We start from the raw sequence: 17,093 nt of genomic DNA on the forward strand, positions 1-17,093 counted from the left end.
ATCTAGCTAGTAAAGCTGGCTGTGTTCTTACAAATAAGATACTTTTTTTGATCTGTGCGTGGAAGTGTCAATTTTTGAATGTTTTTGCGAACTTTATTTCTGGTTGGATAAAACTTGGTAACATTTTAATGGCTTTTCAAGGCTTGCAAAGCTTTTTTGAATTAAGTGATTTGTTCTGGTAATTTTTAAACCGTGTGTTTTCCCCAGCACAGAGGATTCATTTAAAAAGGAAAATATAAGCTATAGAAAAGGAAAGGAACAAAGATCCATCTGATGTTCTCCCACAAGTAGACGGACTGCAAAAGGAGGGGTCATCTCCACCGAGGCATAGAATCCAGGCAAACTTATGCCAGTCACCTGGAAAAGGAGGGAGAAAATGACTTGATTAGTTGCCTACAAAACGCAGTGGAACACCGAACCAGTCCCTCCAGGAGGACAGTGTCAAATCTTGCATTGATATCATGCAGATTCAGCTCGCATTCAGAAGCGGTAAGTTTACAGTGTGCGGAGCTCTCTACCACTCATATAAATGCTGTTTCCTTACAGCTGAGTCTCAGCTGGTACAGTTCGGTGTATCTCTGCTGACCTTAGTATGTTTTTGCTTTATCAGAAGTTGTTCTCTTCTGGTCTTGAATTTTGTCCCCTTTCACTAACTGCCGACCTTGCTGAGGCTTGCTTTTTCCAGTTTTTAAGAAAAGGGAATTCTCGTATGTACAGATAAAAGCAAGGTATCTGTAGGTATTTCTGCTGGGGAAGGTGCGGTTTAGGGTGGGTGACTTTAGGGCACGAATTCCAGGGCTGGCTTATACTCAGTTGTGTTGTAGTTTTCTAATGCATGGGAAAATGTAGAATAAAAGATTCTGAAGAAATCCTTCATTTTGTTCTAAAGAGGACATTGAAATAATCTTGCTCCATTTTATCTAGTGTTTGTGGTTAACTGGAATGGTCAGATCAAGAAATAAATTATTTAAATCTTAGATAAACACAGAATTTTAGAAAGTCTTTAACAATTTATGTTAATGAACATATCCTTTTTTCTTTAGCCAGTTTGTGCTTTGCCATTGTATTCCTTGCTGGCATGATCTAATGTTCTTTCAGAGGACACAGATCAAATAAAAATGTTTTCAGCCTGTGTATGACTTTGCTCAGAACATAAGCTGAAATCATACAAGCCAGCATTTGTTTTTGAATGCAATATCTTCAGATAAGTAAGTTGGTTTCAAACAGGAAATTCAGGGCTGAACCAACAACTGGAACACTCATCACAGCTGAGCAGTTCAGTTATTTGTTTTTCAGGAGTTAGAACAGGGGAACAACCAAAAGTGTCATTTAATATACAGCTGATTCCATGTCTTTGGGTACAGCCAGGGCATCATGGTAAAACCCAAGCGCTTGAGAATAATGATCCCCAGTTATGGGGCTGCTATAGGTACCCATTGTTGGAGTGTCCCACGTTGCTCCTGGCCTCCTGCACTGCTGCCTCCCCACCTCATCCACCCTCTGAAGAAAGCTTTTCCTGCCTGTTTGAGTCTGAAATGGTAAAAATGTATCCTGAGCACTAAAATTTAAACTCCACCTGCAATAACAGTCCCTTTACAAGCCAGGGAAAGAGGGGAGCGTACCTACTGGGCAAAAGGAGGAGAAATCAGTTGGGAAGCAGCTCATGCAGTCATTCATCCGGCTCACCTTCCTCCACCTCTGCCCTCGTGCCGCAGGCAATGCCAGGGGAAGGGGGCAGCTCCTGTGCATTCCCTGTTTTGCCCTTGGGCACAGGGGAGGTGGCTGGAGCTGGGGACTGGCCCGAGCAGGGAGAGCACTGTGCGTGCAGGTTTCTCCAAGCAAGTCAGACATGAAGTTCCTCATTTCTGCTCTGTCCCTGCAACCATCAATTAAATGCTAGTCTTTAGGATGGGAATTGGAAAGAATTTTCCAAAAATAGTGAAAATGGCAGTGTGCCTTGTTTTCTTTTTGCCCGGTACCCTACCTCCAGCAGATCTGAAGCCAGAGGAAGCTTTTCAGACCAGTGTCAGTGGAAGGCTGGAGGATGTAGGGTCTTGAACACAGCTGGCTACTTGAAGATAGGTCATGGCCACAAACACTGCAAAACAGTACAGGGTCTGTCCTTCTATTGGGGGTGGCTGGGGGCTCCTCTCACCTTTTTGCCAGCAGAATGGAGCAGTGGCAGAGGTTACGACTCTGGCACCTGGCCACTGCCAAACATGCCTCCCCGCGCCTGCACCAAGGCCTCTTCCGTAAGCTGTTTGCTGCATATAGGGTGCACTACAGGTTAACTTTTCTTATCCAAAGAAACGGAATGGAATAATTATAAACTTCATGTTTTTGTGATAGCAGAAAAATCCCATGGAAAATGCAGCATGGTAAGGCTGGAATTTTAACTTGGGCTTAGCAGCTCGGTCAAGAAGTTAAGATTCAGTGCAAATCCAAGTGACACATTAAATGCCTTTAAATTGTGAGGAAAATGCCAATTTTTCTTCAGCTGTCACAGTAAAAGCCACACCAACAGGTTACACTAATGTATAAATCATAAAATGCATCCTTCAGGAAGCTGACATTTCCCAAATCATAAATCCCATGGTGATTTATGGTGTATTATGGGTTGGGTTTCCTTCCTGAATAATTACCACTAGAGAGGAAGAAATTCAGTGAAGTTTTTATATGAAATATCTGAAACTTGTCCTGTCGCTGACCCTGAGCTTGGGCAGCTTTGGTTGCTGAGCTATTCCTGGGAGGTGTTTAGTTTCCTGCGTGCCCTTCAGTTCAGCAGCAGGCGAAGGTGCGCAGCATTTGGTTGGACAGGGCTCCAGAGCTGCTTTCTGTCTCCAAATATCTGTGGTTAAGTATGCCCGGCTCTTTGTTCACATGTGCCATCCCCACCACGTGCCGCAGGGTGGGCAGTTGCCCGCAGTCTTGGCAGGCTGTGGGGAATAGGCTGGAAACCTTGGTCAGGCTGCAGTGCTCACTGAGACCTCGGCCACTGAAGTGGCAGCTTTGAAATCTGGCATTGCCTCGCATGACATGGTTTTGTAGTGCAGCTCGCCTTCCAGTTGTCTAAAGCTCAGTACTAAGAAATCCAGCTGAGATGGTTTCTCATAAATTATGTCAGGCAGATTTATTCACAGCAATTATCCCCGTGCCAGCTAGAAAGGTATTTACCAATCACTCAGCAGCCATTGAAATGAACCTATACAAAGACAAACCCCACATCATTACCCACATTATTTTTAGACACCAGTGGGGAACTAATCCAGAAATGACATTGCACACATAGATGTCTACACTGATAGTGCCATTTCTCTGTTATATTTACAGGGTTTTTTAATCAGATCTCTCAGCATTCAGCTGAAGTGCTCTGCCAAGAGAAATGACGCGTATACCCCGAGCCCTAGGAAACAGTGTGTGGAATTAAATATTTAGTAGCTTAATAAATAGAATTTTTCAGGTCTTCAGTTGCATAGTTATCAAATCATCAATCAGTCTTTATTTTCATGATGCAAATGTGAGTGGAAGTAATCTCTAGCAATTTTTAAGGGAGCTTTCAAATGCTAAGATTGGTGTGACTAATAAAATGCATCTCATTAGACAAATTTTCCCCACACAGATCTACTTTGTGAATGCAATAATCTGATACTTTCTCACATGTTAGTCTGCAGGTCACAAGAGAGTATGGCAAAGTAATAAAACAATTCAAGGCATATAAAATGGCTTTTGATTTTCTAGTAAGTCAGGGGGTTTTTTTTAAAGGAAAAAGCTCAATTGAAAGAAATGTGATTTTAAAAAAATGAGTACCAGTGTTACAAAGCTATACAGATTTTATTACTTGGAGCATTCCTTTTGTGAAGATAAGTTGATATGTCCCTCTAATCTAATATAAAGCGGTGTAGCCTACAGTTACTTATATGAATCATATAGGATTTGTAAAACTGAAAGCATTTCTTTGCCAATCTACTGAATGCTGCATGTAGACTTTCAGATGTTAGAAGCATGGCTAACAAAAATATAAATTTGACATTCTAATATTTGATATCTAGGTACTGGTGAAATTGTGAAGATTAGAATGTACTCTAAACATATTAGCTAGTTAAACAACAAGTACTGCCAATTTTCTTTGCAAAACGGGTGGTATTTTAATGAGGTGTTCTGACAGTTGCTTCCCAAACATCAGATACTAAATCACTCAGATTCAGCAGAAGTCACATAGCAAATGCATGTGGTGGTGTTACCAAGCAGTTGATATTTGCTTTCCCTACTGTATTCCCAGCATTCCTCAGAGAGGACTGTGCTACGAAGAAATCCTGTCTCTGGTACAAAAGGGGAAGAGTTTGCCTCTTACTGAGGTGATACATGATTGTTTATAGCTAAATCTTTCCCTAACTTATTGTCTAAGAAAGCAGCACCAAGTCAGGGAAAGGAAACCCAAAGCTCACGAAGCTGAGATGTTTGTCTGTGACTGGTCTCTGAACAAGCACAGCCTGTATTTCTGTTTACCGTAATAACCCTTGTGTACAAACACAGGAGAGTGGTGGGTTGAGAGATGCGGAGATGCTGTAATTTCTGATGTTAGATCTGTGCCCATTATTGTTACAGGAAAACAAGTTACCAACAACATGTTGTGGCAATGTATCTGTCGGCCTTGTGGTCCTGGTGTTAGGTTAGCCAGCTGGAAAGCTCCTGTATAACCAGTCTACCTGTTGAAGAGCTGTACAGATATATTTCTACTAGTGTTGGCTTGATTCCTCTTGTTTTCTTTTGGATTGGACTCTGGCTTTAATCGCCCCCTTGCCCGTTAACTTTTCACAAGCACTCAGCTGTCGGTCCCCTCAGTGCTCGAGGGCAGATGCTGCAGGTCCTGTGTTTCGTGTGGCAAAGGCGCCCGCTGATGCAGCAGCACCGACAAGTCCCGAGGTCTTCCCTGACAGTTTTGGTGCAGAAGCAGTTAAATGGCTTGGACGAGGATGGCGTCAGTTCTTTCAAACCATGGCAGGCTCATACAACTCCTTTGTATGCCTGAAGGAATAGTCAAAAGAGAGCCATCAGTGGAATAATGCACTTTGTATTTGTAATATGAGGTGGGATACTTTTGGACACAGCTAGGGGCGTTGTTCCTTCCAACCCTTCACCAAAGCTTTGGCACAAAAACAGTCAAGCAGCCTGCAGAGGGTTCTCACCACTCCCCGTGGCCAGCGGCATGTGCGGCCACGCTGGGGAACAGCAGGAGTTCGTGAACGACGGCATTCATGACTTCCAGCCAGCCAATGAATCCAACAGCAGCCTCTGCTTTCTTTTTTTCTTTTGGCAAAGTCCACATGGATCTGAAGAAGAGAGAATTTAATATTTTCGAAAACATCAGTACTGTTTTTCCCCTTAAAATTGCTTTCTCTTCCGGAAAGGCTTACAGCCCTGCTGGCTTACTCAGTCCCTCCTCCTAATTTTGGCCCTAATTCACTTAAAGCACTGAAGGCATTTAAAGTGCATTCCTAGCTTTGAGCAGTTAATGGGGCTGAAGTCAACGAGGCTGCTCAAAAGACTGCTTTAAGTGAGACAAATCTGTGTGAGTACCTCAGTAAACTGAAGGCTAAGAAAGAGATCTCATTTCTGACCACAACTAACCATCCCAGTCTAACTCTGAATATTGAGTATTTCATCATCCCAGCACAAACACAGAGGAAAAAACATACGCAAATTATAATGTAATTTGAAACACAAATAAAAATGAGGGAATTGTTTTTTCTTGTGCATTGTTCTTCAGCAGGCAAAAACATAGATGCTTTTTGCCACGAATCATTCGCTTGAGTTTTTTCTTAAGCATTGTGTACTCTCCTTGTTTTTTATATTTTGAAACTGTCCCCCTGCTTTTATTTTGGCTGTTGGACTGAGATCTATTGTAGAATTTATGTCTGCAGTTCATGTCTCCATTCAAAACAGAAGCTGTGTTGTTTAAAATAACGTCTATATTGTTACACTATTCTTTGCTGCAGTTACAACTTTTATATCCTTAACCTTGTGCTTTAGACTTGCAGAACAATACTCGCTATGCTTGCAAGCTAAATCAGTGTAGTAGTTAGCAAAACTGCTGTGAACAGCAATGACTCTTTGTCCTTGCTTAAGGCAACTAGACCTGGAAAGATCCCAATCTGTGAAGGTCAGATTGTCTTGTTAGGAATACACCGTTCCTGGTAGAAATTATTTCCATTAGATCAGATGTATATATATAATTAGCAGAACCAAAACAGATAGGCTTCTTACGGGAACAGCTATGCAGCCAATGAAGTTATTGTATCAGAGAGGTGGTTTTTTTCAATAAATATATTACACAGAGAACAGAATCATATTTTTTCTTACAACAAGTTGGACCTTATGCCAAAAAGGCTACTCTATAGCAAAGCTAGATAAAGAATGAAAAGCTTGCGTTTTATTGTTGTATCTCAAAATGATGTGACGCGCTGAGTGCATAGAATAATAAAATGTTATATAGCCCTCAGTGTTATTTTACAAGTATACCCATTTTGAATAAGCAGTAGTGAAATCACTTTCTTTACATGGTACTTGGGGAAAAGGCATTTTTTAAGGAGAACTGTCTTGCTCAAGAATGCAGAGGACTGGCAAAAGCCAGCAGTGGAGACATACTAGGAGTATCCAGTACCAGAAAATTTCAGTACTCGGAGAACTTGCCGTTTCAGTTATTATATTAGCATATCCATTTGATCAAACTGATCTCTAGAAACCCGTGGAAGTCCTTTGACTAGTTTTCCTAGTCAGATGAACATGATCCTTTGAGGGGACTCATTGAGCCTTTATTGTGAAGTACATGCAGGTCTGGAGATGCTGCAAGTGCTCTCACAACTGCTGGGAAACCGCCAGTGGGAAATTCTAGAAAGTAGCAGGTCCTAGAAATTCTGCTGGTTTTAAGATGATGTTAAAATTTATGAAAAAGATGTTATCGCATGATTGCTCTTAATTGGTACACAGGAGTTTCAGGTCCCAAAAAATCCTTTAAGTCCTGTGCTCCTACTAGAGGGAGTCTGATCCTTCAGCCATCAGAGTCTGTGCTGTCAGCAGAGACTTATTGGTATGGACCTCATGCTAGTGGGCAGACAAATCTCGATGTTTCTGTTGCATCTGCAGAACTGGAAATAATGTCTCAAAGTACCTGCTTTGAAGTATCTCATCATAGAAACAGAACCACAAGAACCTAAGAGACAGTGAGCACAGACTGACTGAGGAACAGGTTAGTCAAGATATTGACTGCAGAAATTGATGAAAACTTCCTTAGGTGACATGACTTGGCTTCTGTTATTTTCCTGTAATTGTCATCTTAGAATTCATGCCAAACTCAAAAGACCAAAAAATGGGGACTGTTTATAGTATGCAATGAAACCAATCTATCACTGATGTAAAACAACTGTCTTCGGTAAAGTTTTGCCAGAGTTGAATGCTGCTCAATCACATTGTGTATGTTAGCATGGTTTCTAAGATACTGATTACAGCAATACAAATAATTGTATTTAAAATATTCCACTACCATTCATTTTTTTTGTTGTTCATTCCAGATGAAAGTACTCTGCAAATGGACACAAGTCATGTAGCCTGGGGCCCACAGTTTCCATTCTTGCATCTAGGGCAAAAAATATTATTCCTGTAAAAATAACCAGACGTTTACTTGCATTTCCTTCGGGTATTTTGAAGGCTGTCTCTCCCAGCTGTTTTGTAGGTGTATCTAGGGCAAAAATATTATTCCTGTAAAAATAACCAGACGTTTACTTGCATTTCCTTCGGGTTTTGAAGGCTGTCTCTCCCAGCTGTTTTGTAGGTGTAGCATTGGACATGTATCTGCACCCCTCTGCTCTGCCTCTGCGGTCACAGAGTGGGCAGGGAACTGAGAAGGCATCCCTGGAAAGCAGCTCCTGTGTTCAGGAACAGACCTTTACTTGCATTTCCTTCGGGTATTTTGAAGGCTGTCTCTCCCAGCTGTTTTGTAGGTGTAGCATTGGACATGTATCTGCACCCCTCTGCTCTGCCTCTGCGGTCACAGAGTGGGCAGGGAACTGAGAAGGCATCCCTGGAAAGCAGCTCCTGTGTTCAGGAACAGACCTTTCCTTGGTAGGGACTGGGATTGCATTTCCATTATAACCAGTTCAGTCCTTTCAAAATTAAATACTTGAGTTATGAACCTGCTTTAGAACAAGTTAGATCATGTTGGTATGAAAAGCCAGTATTTTTTCCACCTGGTGCTCTAGAATCTAACTTCGGCTTAATTCCTTTTCTTCAGGCTGTCTGATAGAATAGCTCCAAGGAAGATGTGATCTCCACAGCCATTGTAAGAGAGGAAGCAATTCTGAAGAACGGTGATAATAGAAATTTATTTTTTCATGTAAGCTATTTAATCTTTAATCAACAAGCACATAAGAAAAGGATAATCTCTTTTAGAAGATCTGCATAATGTATTTCTGAGCACTGTCTTGTCTTCTGGGAGCCCACAACCAATTCCTCTGAACTACACAAACATCCAGATTAGATCTCTTCAAAACATCCTGTGCACCTGTTATGTGGAATGGATTTTGAATAGCGATTTGTGTCCTTTTCCGTTTCAGAAACACGCAGGAAGAATCCCCGTTTCATTTAGAATCTAGGCACAGCTCTGAGATGGGATTATGTATGAGCTTGCTGAACGTTAGAGAAAACGTCCTACCATGCCTGAAAAAACCCATTTGGTTAGGGGCTTTTTGCTAACGTGTGATGCACCTGTGTGTTCCTCTGAGTGTTCTGTACAGGACTTCATTTCCCTAATAAACTTCAAGTGGGTTTCTTATACTTATTGGTCAAAAACTGTGGCCAGGATCACTCCAATGGATCTTTATACGGAGCTCTCCTTTTATGTGATACAAGCTAGTGCGCAGTTTTTCCTTTTGCTCAGACCTGGCACTCGTCTCCATGTTTTTTCACTTCTGAATTAGAGTTTGCAATGATTTATCCTATTTAGGACAAAATCATTCTCAGATTATTTTAGGAATGTTCCTCCCTTGAATTTTGTTACCCACTACGCACAGGAGTAATGAAAACCTGTGACTGTACACTGTAACCTTTCAGAGGGAGGACGCTAAACGTACCTCTGTGCTTTGTGGAGTACAAGATATCTGTTGATGATATCAAGTAACTAATAACTATAGAAATACATACACAAGTATTACTGAATAGGACTTGGCTTGGTTTTTTGATAGGAGAGGGACGAGAGAAGACGTGGGAGACTAAGAATGAACTGGATCCCTGTCATGCTCTAAATATGTGGATGCACATAAATATTACATGAACTTATCATGTGGTGCTTCATGGCTGTAAAGAGACCATAAAGCAGTTTTTGCCCTTGTTTCTCTCCTTCTTCAAAAAATGACCCCTCTTTATTCAGCTTTCTCTGAAACAGATGTGCAGTTGCAGGAAGAGGAAGAGGTAACCTTGAATCCCTTGAACTCCTGCCTTTTTAGACAATTGAAAGCATATAGCCAAAAACTGGCATCAGTGAGCAAGGCAGCTGCAGCACATTCCAAATATTGCTCTATTTAAAGCATCCCAAGGCTCACAAGAACAACTGCAGAGGCAAACCTTAAAACTTGCCAATAAAACCGGCAGAGGGAGGAATGGCAGAACCAGGTAGGATGCACAGTTAAATGTGAATGTAACAATGTATTCTTAAAATTCATAAATCTGAGCAATGTAACGTGAAAATACTCAGCTATTTGTATTCTTGTATGATACACTATATATTTTACTTTTCAGTAAGAAAGCGTACTCAGTTTAAAAGCTAATTCTATTAACAGCAATGAGTTTGAAGTAGCTTGGGTTCCTCTTGTATTTTTGAATCCTACCAGTTTTGTTTTCTTTAGTTTTTTTGTAGTTGTGATTTTAAGTTAACTAACATAATTAAAAGGAACTATGTAAAATGAGTTATGTTTGACAGTGTTTTAAATATACTGTCTGTGTAGCTGAAATCTGAGTGTAATGCTAGGTGAACATATAATAATTTAGATTTTAACCCCACAAAGCCCAAGTGGCAGAGCAAAATCAAATTTTAATAACGACCTTTTCATTATAAGCACATTTCTGCTTTCTCCAAGGAAAAAAAGGCATTTTATAAAAATTGGTTTTATATTCATTGTCATTTTCTATTTACTTCACTGTAAGAGCTTTGGATGGTGAAATGACTGTAAGTTTTAATATGGTGTTAGCTGTGTACACAGTTATTCAGGTGTAGTACTTTTCCTTGTAAAAGTAACCTTTTTATACATCTGAATAGCTATATTAGAAGTTTTTAAATACTTTTATCTCCCTTTTTTTGCATCATTACTGCTGGTATCTAAGAAGGGTAGCGGAATTCTACTAAACTCAGATACAACACGATACTGAATGCTGTTTCTTAATTTTAGTTTTCATTGATATCCACAGAAATTATACTGATACTGGTATTCCACTAGGAATTAGTCCTTAACCATATTTTGCATTGGTAGGATGTGTATTGTTATTTGTGTTTAAATTTTTAAAAAAAAGCAATGTGGCCATAATCACTCAGACGGACCAGGCTGGCACCAGCACCAGCCCTGGGGTGGCAGCGAGAGTCGCAACGCCCGGGCAGCTGGGCTTGACTGCCTCCTGCCCACACATGCCTCCAGCCCGGCCCCTGCACGCCCTGCGCAGGGGGACAAACGCCCCCCTGGAAACGCCAGGGAGCAGATGAGAAATGGTTGGGCAAGCTTGCTGAAATGAATTAACTGCAGGGTTCGCATGATTTTTAAATATGAAGCTGGCAAATGCCATCAACACAAAAGCCTGTCCACATCAGTTCTGTGGTTAAATTAGATTTCGGAGCACCACAGCCTCTATTGGCAGTGCATAAGGAACATGGAAAAACTTGTCTGTTGGGGTCTGGCAGCTGGGAGATGCAGGAGACGTGGCCCTCTGGGCACGCCCACACATTCCCCCCTCGTTTGCTGACCAGTGTGGTGTTCAAACTGCCATCCCAATGACAGGTTAGTGGTTTGGTTGTGTGTGTGCATGTGTAGCCTGTATGAGACAAAATACAAAGAAAACTTAACGTGAAATTCTGAGGCATTTTGGAGTAGGGAACATAAGACTGCGAGTTTGAGCTTGACAGGCTCAGGCAGGGAAACATTCCCTTCTTTACCTGCCAAACCTCTGCCTGTTTAAAGTAAGTGGGAGTGTTTCCACCTGGTATCTTGGGGCGCCCTTGTCCCTGCGGTCAGGCCCAGACATTTCAGGGGTGAAGGCAGCTCAGTGAGACCACAGGCATCATTTTTCTCGTGGTAGCTGGTAGGAGTTTTGACCAACCTCAGATGGCAAAACCAAGCTAACTTATGGTTTTGGATAAAAGGTAAACCCCAGAAAAAAAGAAGATAGCAATCAGATGAAGTTTATCGGTGTATTTAGGCTGTATTTAGCTTGGAGGCCTGTGCTGCTGTATCCTGTAGTTGAGGGATCCTTGGCTTTGCTGCGGTACTTAGGCATCCCGTGGTGGACAATTCGTAGGCCTTCCGACCTGCAGAAGCGCAGAGCTCAGGAGTCTGTTTATTACATGCAGAGCAACCCTGCTGTAGCACAGCAAAAGTGCTGTGTGTTTGCTGCTCAGACCAGCCTCTCTCTGTTTATTTTGAGATAAATTCATGTTTGAAGTAGAGAAAAATTACTGTAATGGGGAAAAAAAAGAAAGTCATTTGTAGCTAGAACGCCAACTTACATACGCTGGTCACAGTAAGAATCCTTTATTCTAGCTGCCATCCAGAATTGGCCTTTTGATTTCAGCAGGCTCTGGCTCAAACCCCAGAAGCCAGGGTTTGTTTCCTTGGTCTGTTTGAAAGCAATGCTTGTGACTGCAATAACCCACATTTCTCTCAGTATTCTGCTTTCGTGTGCATTCATTTAAATGGTGATTATAATGAAACTTCATGTTTTAGGGTTTTAGCTGGTTACCTGCAGGTGTCAGTAAAGATTTCTTTCTTTCCAAAACACAGTTGCTTAGAATTATTCTGTTCCTCTGCTGCTAGTCCCTCCCGACCCCATCTCCACCTCAGAAAGCAGAAAATGGAAAGCAGACAATGCAGATGCTCTCTTTCTGGCTGTTGGTGCGCACAGCCTTGCTACATGGTGAGGGTAATAGCGATTCTCAGATTTAGACTCAGGATAGTTTTCCCTTGGACCAAATATTGGGACCTTGGAGTTTGTAACCTTCTTCTGAGGCCTTGCGAATGGGTTACCTGCTCGGACGTCTCACCTGGCCAAGCCCAAGCCTTGTGCATATCTCGCACTTCAGTCTCTTCTGCTTGTGGCATAAAATATAGTCTTCCAAGCAGTTGCTTTACTCTAACTCAAGTCTTGGGGTATCTGTCCTGTGACATATAGGAGATTAGAGCAAATGATCTCATGGTCATTTCTGTTCTTAAACTATGAAACACAAGTACTCCCAATGGCTCCCATGAAACTCTATCCCTTGGAGCCAGCTGCTTGCTGCCTCATGACAAATGCTAGGCACAGCATTCCTGATGATCCATCAGGACTTGTCTGCCTCTCTCCTACCTTACTGCATTTTAACTGGATCTCATATAACAAAACACCATATTCAGTAGATACAACGGTAACTCAGCAGAGCTCTGTCAAAACTCTTCCATGTACCCCAGCAGGATCCAGCCCTTTATTTGTAATAGGACCTTCAGAAAAAATGGCAAGTAAAGCGAAATGATTCCCAACAGAAGTAGCTTTACCTTACAAAGCGTCAAAGGAATAACAGTCTTTAAATGAAACAGGTAAGGGACTCCCCTGTGGCAAAAGGACACCCAGTTTCAGAGCAGAATTTTATCTTTTTGCTGTGTGGTTGCTTATCTGTTTTATATTTTTATGGCAGCACATGCAGATTTTCTATCTATATGTTCTCTCTTTCCCTCTCGGTAGATACACCATGCAATATCACGGTGAGACATGTTTGTGTTGTGCATAGCTTTAAAAGAGCAATGTGGAAAACCTTAAATTATTGAGCATCCTTCCAAAGTCTGTCTGCTTGATCTAAACTGTGCAAGGTGTTGTGAGTAGTTTTACATTATTAATCCCTTCAAAAACCTGGAAATCTTTTAACTGCAGAAAGATGTGCTTTAAAATGTTGTAATATATTGGTAAGTAATATGATCTCAAAGGTTGATATGCTGCTTTCTGGCAAGCTTCTGCTATTTGCAGGAAACTGATAGAAGGGTCTTTTGAAATTCTGGTGCTGTATAGAAACATATTTATATAAAGCGCTAGTCGTGCTTTCTGCATGCTCCTTGTACAACCACTGCCTGCATTGGACTCCACGTCTCCATGTAAATTTTTAGCTTGTTCTAGTACTCGCGGGCAATACAGGCAAGATCTCACATTTTTGTGCCTGGCCCAACTCAGCCAGGCAGGTGGTACATTCACATTGGAAACTCTTATGTTATTTTCTTACTTGAAGGTGGGGAACACCCTCGAAGTGGATAATTACATCAACCTTAACTACCCCGTATCGCTGTAGTGACAGGATAGGAGAGGGCTAAGTCGGGCACCGTGCACAGAAAGCACAAAGATGAGCTATGAGTCCCTGATGCACAGCCACTGGCAAACATCCCTTTGGGGTGTTGGAACTCATACAGCGTCCCCTCATTGCAGCCCCAGGCAGATTAATCTTAAATGGGTGCAATGTTAAATAATCACTGTATTTTTTATTTACTGTTGCCAACCTAATGAGACTTCTAGAAGGTGCTGTAAGTGTCAGGGATTGAATCCTGAATCTGCCAGGACAGCTTCTATCAATAAAGTCCAGTACAGATGTTGTCCTGATGACCTATGGAGACCAAGGACAGACCCGTGCTTGTCTCCTCCCTCTACCCTGCTGCTTTTGGAAGTGCTAAGCCTTGTACATATCTGATTGCAGAGACCATAGCATGGAAACCTCTTTGGGCTTTTGCTATGTATTCTCATTAGAAGGCCTGCCAAAACATGGTGACTCCAGGCTAAAAATAGCAATCATAGATAATGTGGCCCAAGCTCACAGGTATCTTTTTGCTCTGTGATAATCGTGGTTTTGATATGTTTAATTTAGTGAATTCAGCATCAATGTAATGTGGCTTTTCTGAAAAAGATCGTCTTTTCTCTTTCAGCCCAAGTCCCGCTTTCACGTCTCGTTGTACCTATACTCCTTGCAGTTGGCTGGATAGTGGGTTGTGCCCTAATGGTTTACATTGTCTTCTCTTGATGGAAGTAAGTGACTTGTACAGTATCATATACCATCCATGTTTTCTTTGGTTTGCACTGCCACCTTTTTCAACTTAATTTTTTTTGTCTTGCAGGACGGAAGAATTTACAATTATGTTGATTAGAAGAACCTGGAAGTTAAATTGAAAATTTTAATTACTAAAATATGTATAAAATGAGTTATTTTTAATATCAATGCTGTAAACATGGTGTACAGTTTTTATCCACAACAAAGGTGTGAAATGCTAATTAGGGCATTAAGAAGAATCATCAAACCAATTTCCCAGTTTTCGAATGGTTTGTAATTGAGCGAGTAGTTTTTGGAGTCCAGTGGTAGGTTAGATACCTGCCTGTTCTGCAGCCTGCGTTGTTGTTGCCACCTTGAATTTAAGCAGTTTTGGAAACAGTATTCCTAGAGTTAGTGACACAGTGGTGGACAAAAAAGTGAGCTAAGTTCATCTGTGAGATGTGCCAAGCTGGGGAAGAAGTATCTCAATGTATCTGGGAAAGTTTTCAGTGAGTTAAGACAATTTTTTAAGTTTTGTAGTAAAAAATAAATTATTAAATTTAAAATATCGTGGTGGTACGCTTTCCCTGTCCCAAGATCTGAAGTGTTAGTGTCTAAATAAATTTTCCAAAGCTACATTATCTTCCTTTTTTAAAAAAGCAGTCATGCAAGCATGCTAATACATAAATCAAAAAAAGTCCTTTAGGAAATGAAAGACAGGGAAAGTTACCTGGAAGAAATGCATCCTAAAATGTATGACTTGGACCTTCTAAATCCTAAAACGTTTGTTTTATATTTAATAGTATGTAGATAAATACCAAATTAACTGCTGGTCTCTTCTGTTTACATGATGTTCAGGGCCCAATTTTGTATTTATCCATTGGCAACCAATCCAGTTCTTGTCAAATTAAATGCCGCTGGGCTCGGTGGGCACTGAACTGGATCGAGACCATGTGGAATTCCAGCCGTCTTTTCTGGCATGCCGGCAGCCCTCCTCTGCTGGCACCAGCCAGAGTGCAATCCAGGGATGTTAGAGAACAAAGGTAGAATTCAAAATGAAACTAAGTAACTAGTCTGGAAAAAACGCAGTGCAATAGGTGAAAATTCCATTTCTACACCTTGCAGGAACTGTTAAAAAGCACAAATACAGGACAGGGAACTGCTGGCTGGGTAGCAATCAGAAAAGAGCCCTGGGAATTGCCATGTATCACAACCTGAATTCAGGTCAGCAATGTCATAACGTTGATGTGGAATGGGAAACATCTTGGGATGGATACCAGAAAAATGGCCTGAGAGATGCATGAAATCACCCCCCTGCTCTACCAGCAATGGTAAGGCCTTCCCAGCCTACTGCAGCTGGCTTGGGCACCACAGGAACCAGTTGTAGGCAATGGGAAGGAACTCGGGAGAGCAACAAGAGGGAACTGAGGATTGTAATGTTTAACAAGTGAGAAAATGAGCACACTGGAGTGGTTCAGCCTAGGAAAGAGCAGACTGAAGAAAACGTAAGTCTTAAATGTATAGGACTTTTTGAAAGAGGAAGGGAATCATCTCTTCTTGGTGATACACAGGGTAAGAAGTAATGAAGAACTAGCAAGTGAGATTCAGGCTGTTCTTATGGTAAAGGCACAGAAGTACTGGAAGAAGTTTTTAGGCATAATAATCAATATTATTGTTGACTACTGGAGGCCTTTGAGAACAGATGGACAAACATTCCTTGGGCATGCTGCACGAATAAAGGTGATCCTGCCTTGGTGCCTGAGGGCAACTATTTGACATCTCCTCATGCATGAGTCTCCATGACTGTAAGTACTCCCATGAAATTCTGCGGGACTCTTTGCAGAGAATCACAGAATCATTTAGGTTGGAAAAGACCTTTAAGATCATCGAGTCCAACCATAAACCTAGCACTGCCAAGTCCACCACTAAACCGTGTCCCTAAGCGCCTCATCTACACATCTTTTAAATACCTCCAGGGATGGGGACTCAACCACTTCCCTGGGCAGCCTGTTCCAATGTTTAACCACTCTTTCAGTAAAGAAATTTTTCCTCATGTCCAATCTAAACCTCCCCTGGCACAACTTGAGGCTGTTTCCTCTCATCCTATCGCTTGTTACTTGGGAAAAGAGACAGAACCCACTGATGGTAACAACAGGCAAGTATTACTTCCAACATTAGGCTTTTTGACATACAAGGAAAACATTTGAATGCTGGTTGCAGTGTTAGGAAAAGTCTGTATAACATAGAATGGGAGATGAGCTGCAGATCATGTACACGGTGCGTAGGTAAAGTCGTGCGAAGAAAGGCATTAGTGTTATTAGAGGAACAAGACTGACTAAGGAGGCTAATGTTCAAATAAATGCATTGCATGTCAGTCATCTCCATCTAACTATGGACTATGTAGCAGAAAGGGCTGAGCCTTCTGTCACATATTTAATGCTTTAATTTCATATGTTCTTAAAACCTCCTAGATGTTTCCTGAGTCATTAAGAGGAGGAAGAGGCATGAGAGAACTGTTTCTTTAGTTTGATCCAAGGAGCGGGTGGGCTGATTCTCTGAAGTTCCCAGTTTTCGTGCTCTAATGATGGGATGTCATCCAGAGGGACCTGGACAAGCTGGAGAAGTGGGCCCGTGTGAACCTCATGAGGTTTAACAAGGCCAAGTGCAAGGTCCTGCACTTGGGTCGGGGCAACCCCCGGTATCAATACAGGCTGGGGGATGAAGGGATTGAGAGCAGCCCTGCCGAGAAGGACTGGGGGGTACTGGTGGATGAAAAGCTGGACATGAGCCAGCAATGTGCGCT

General features: G+C 41.7%; 1 long non-coding RNA gene across 1 annotated transcript; it reads left to right on the forward strand.

Annotated features, from left to right (window-relative positions):
- The first annotated feature begins 302 nt into the window (after positions 1-302).
- LOC103898843 lies at positions 303-14,885 on the forward strand. The gene is made up of 4 exons (XR_657571.2): positions 303-489; positions 8,288-8,389; positions 14,190-14,289; positions 14,379-14,885. It is a non-coding gene; the product is annotated as an uncharacterized LOC103898843 (long non-coding RNA).
- The last annotated feature ends 2,208 nt before the right edge of the window (positions 14,886-17,093 follow it).

The sequence above is a fragment of the Aptenodytes forsteri genome, unplaced genomic scaffold, assembly GCF_000699145.1.
Source record: "Aptenodytes forsteri isolate BGI_AS27 unplaced genomic scaffold, ASM69914v1 Scaffold299, whole genome shotgun sequence".
Classification (NCBI taxonomy): Eukaryota; Metazoa; Chordata; class Aves; order Sphenisciformes; family Spheniscidae; genus Aptenodytes; species Aptenodytes forsteri.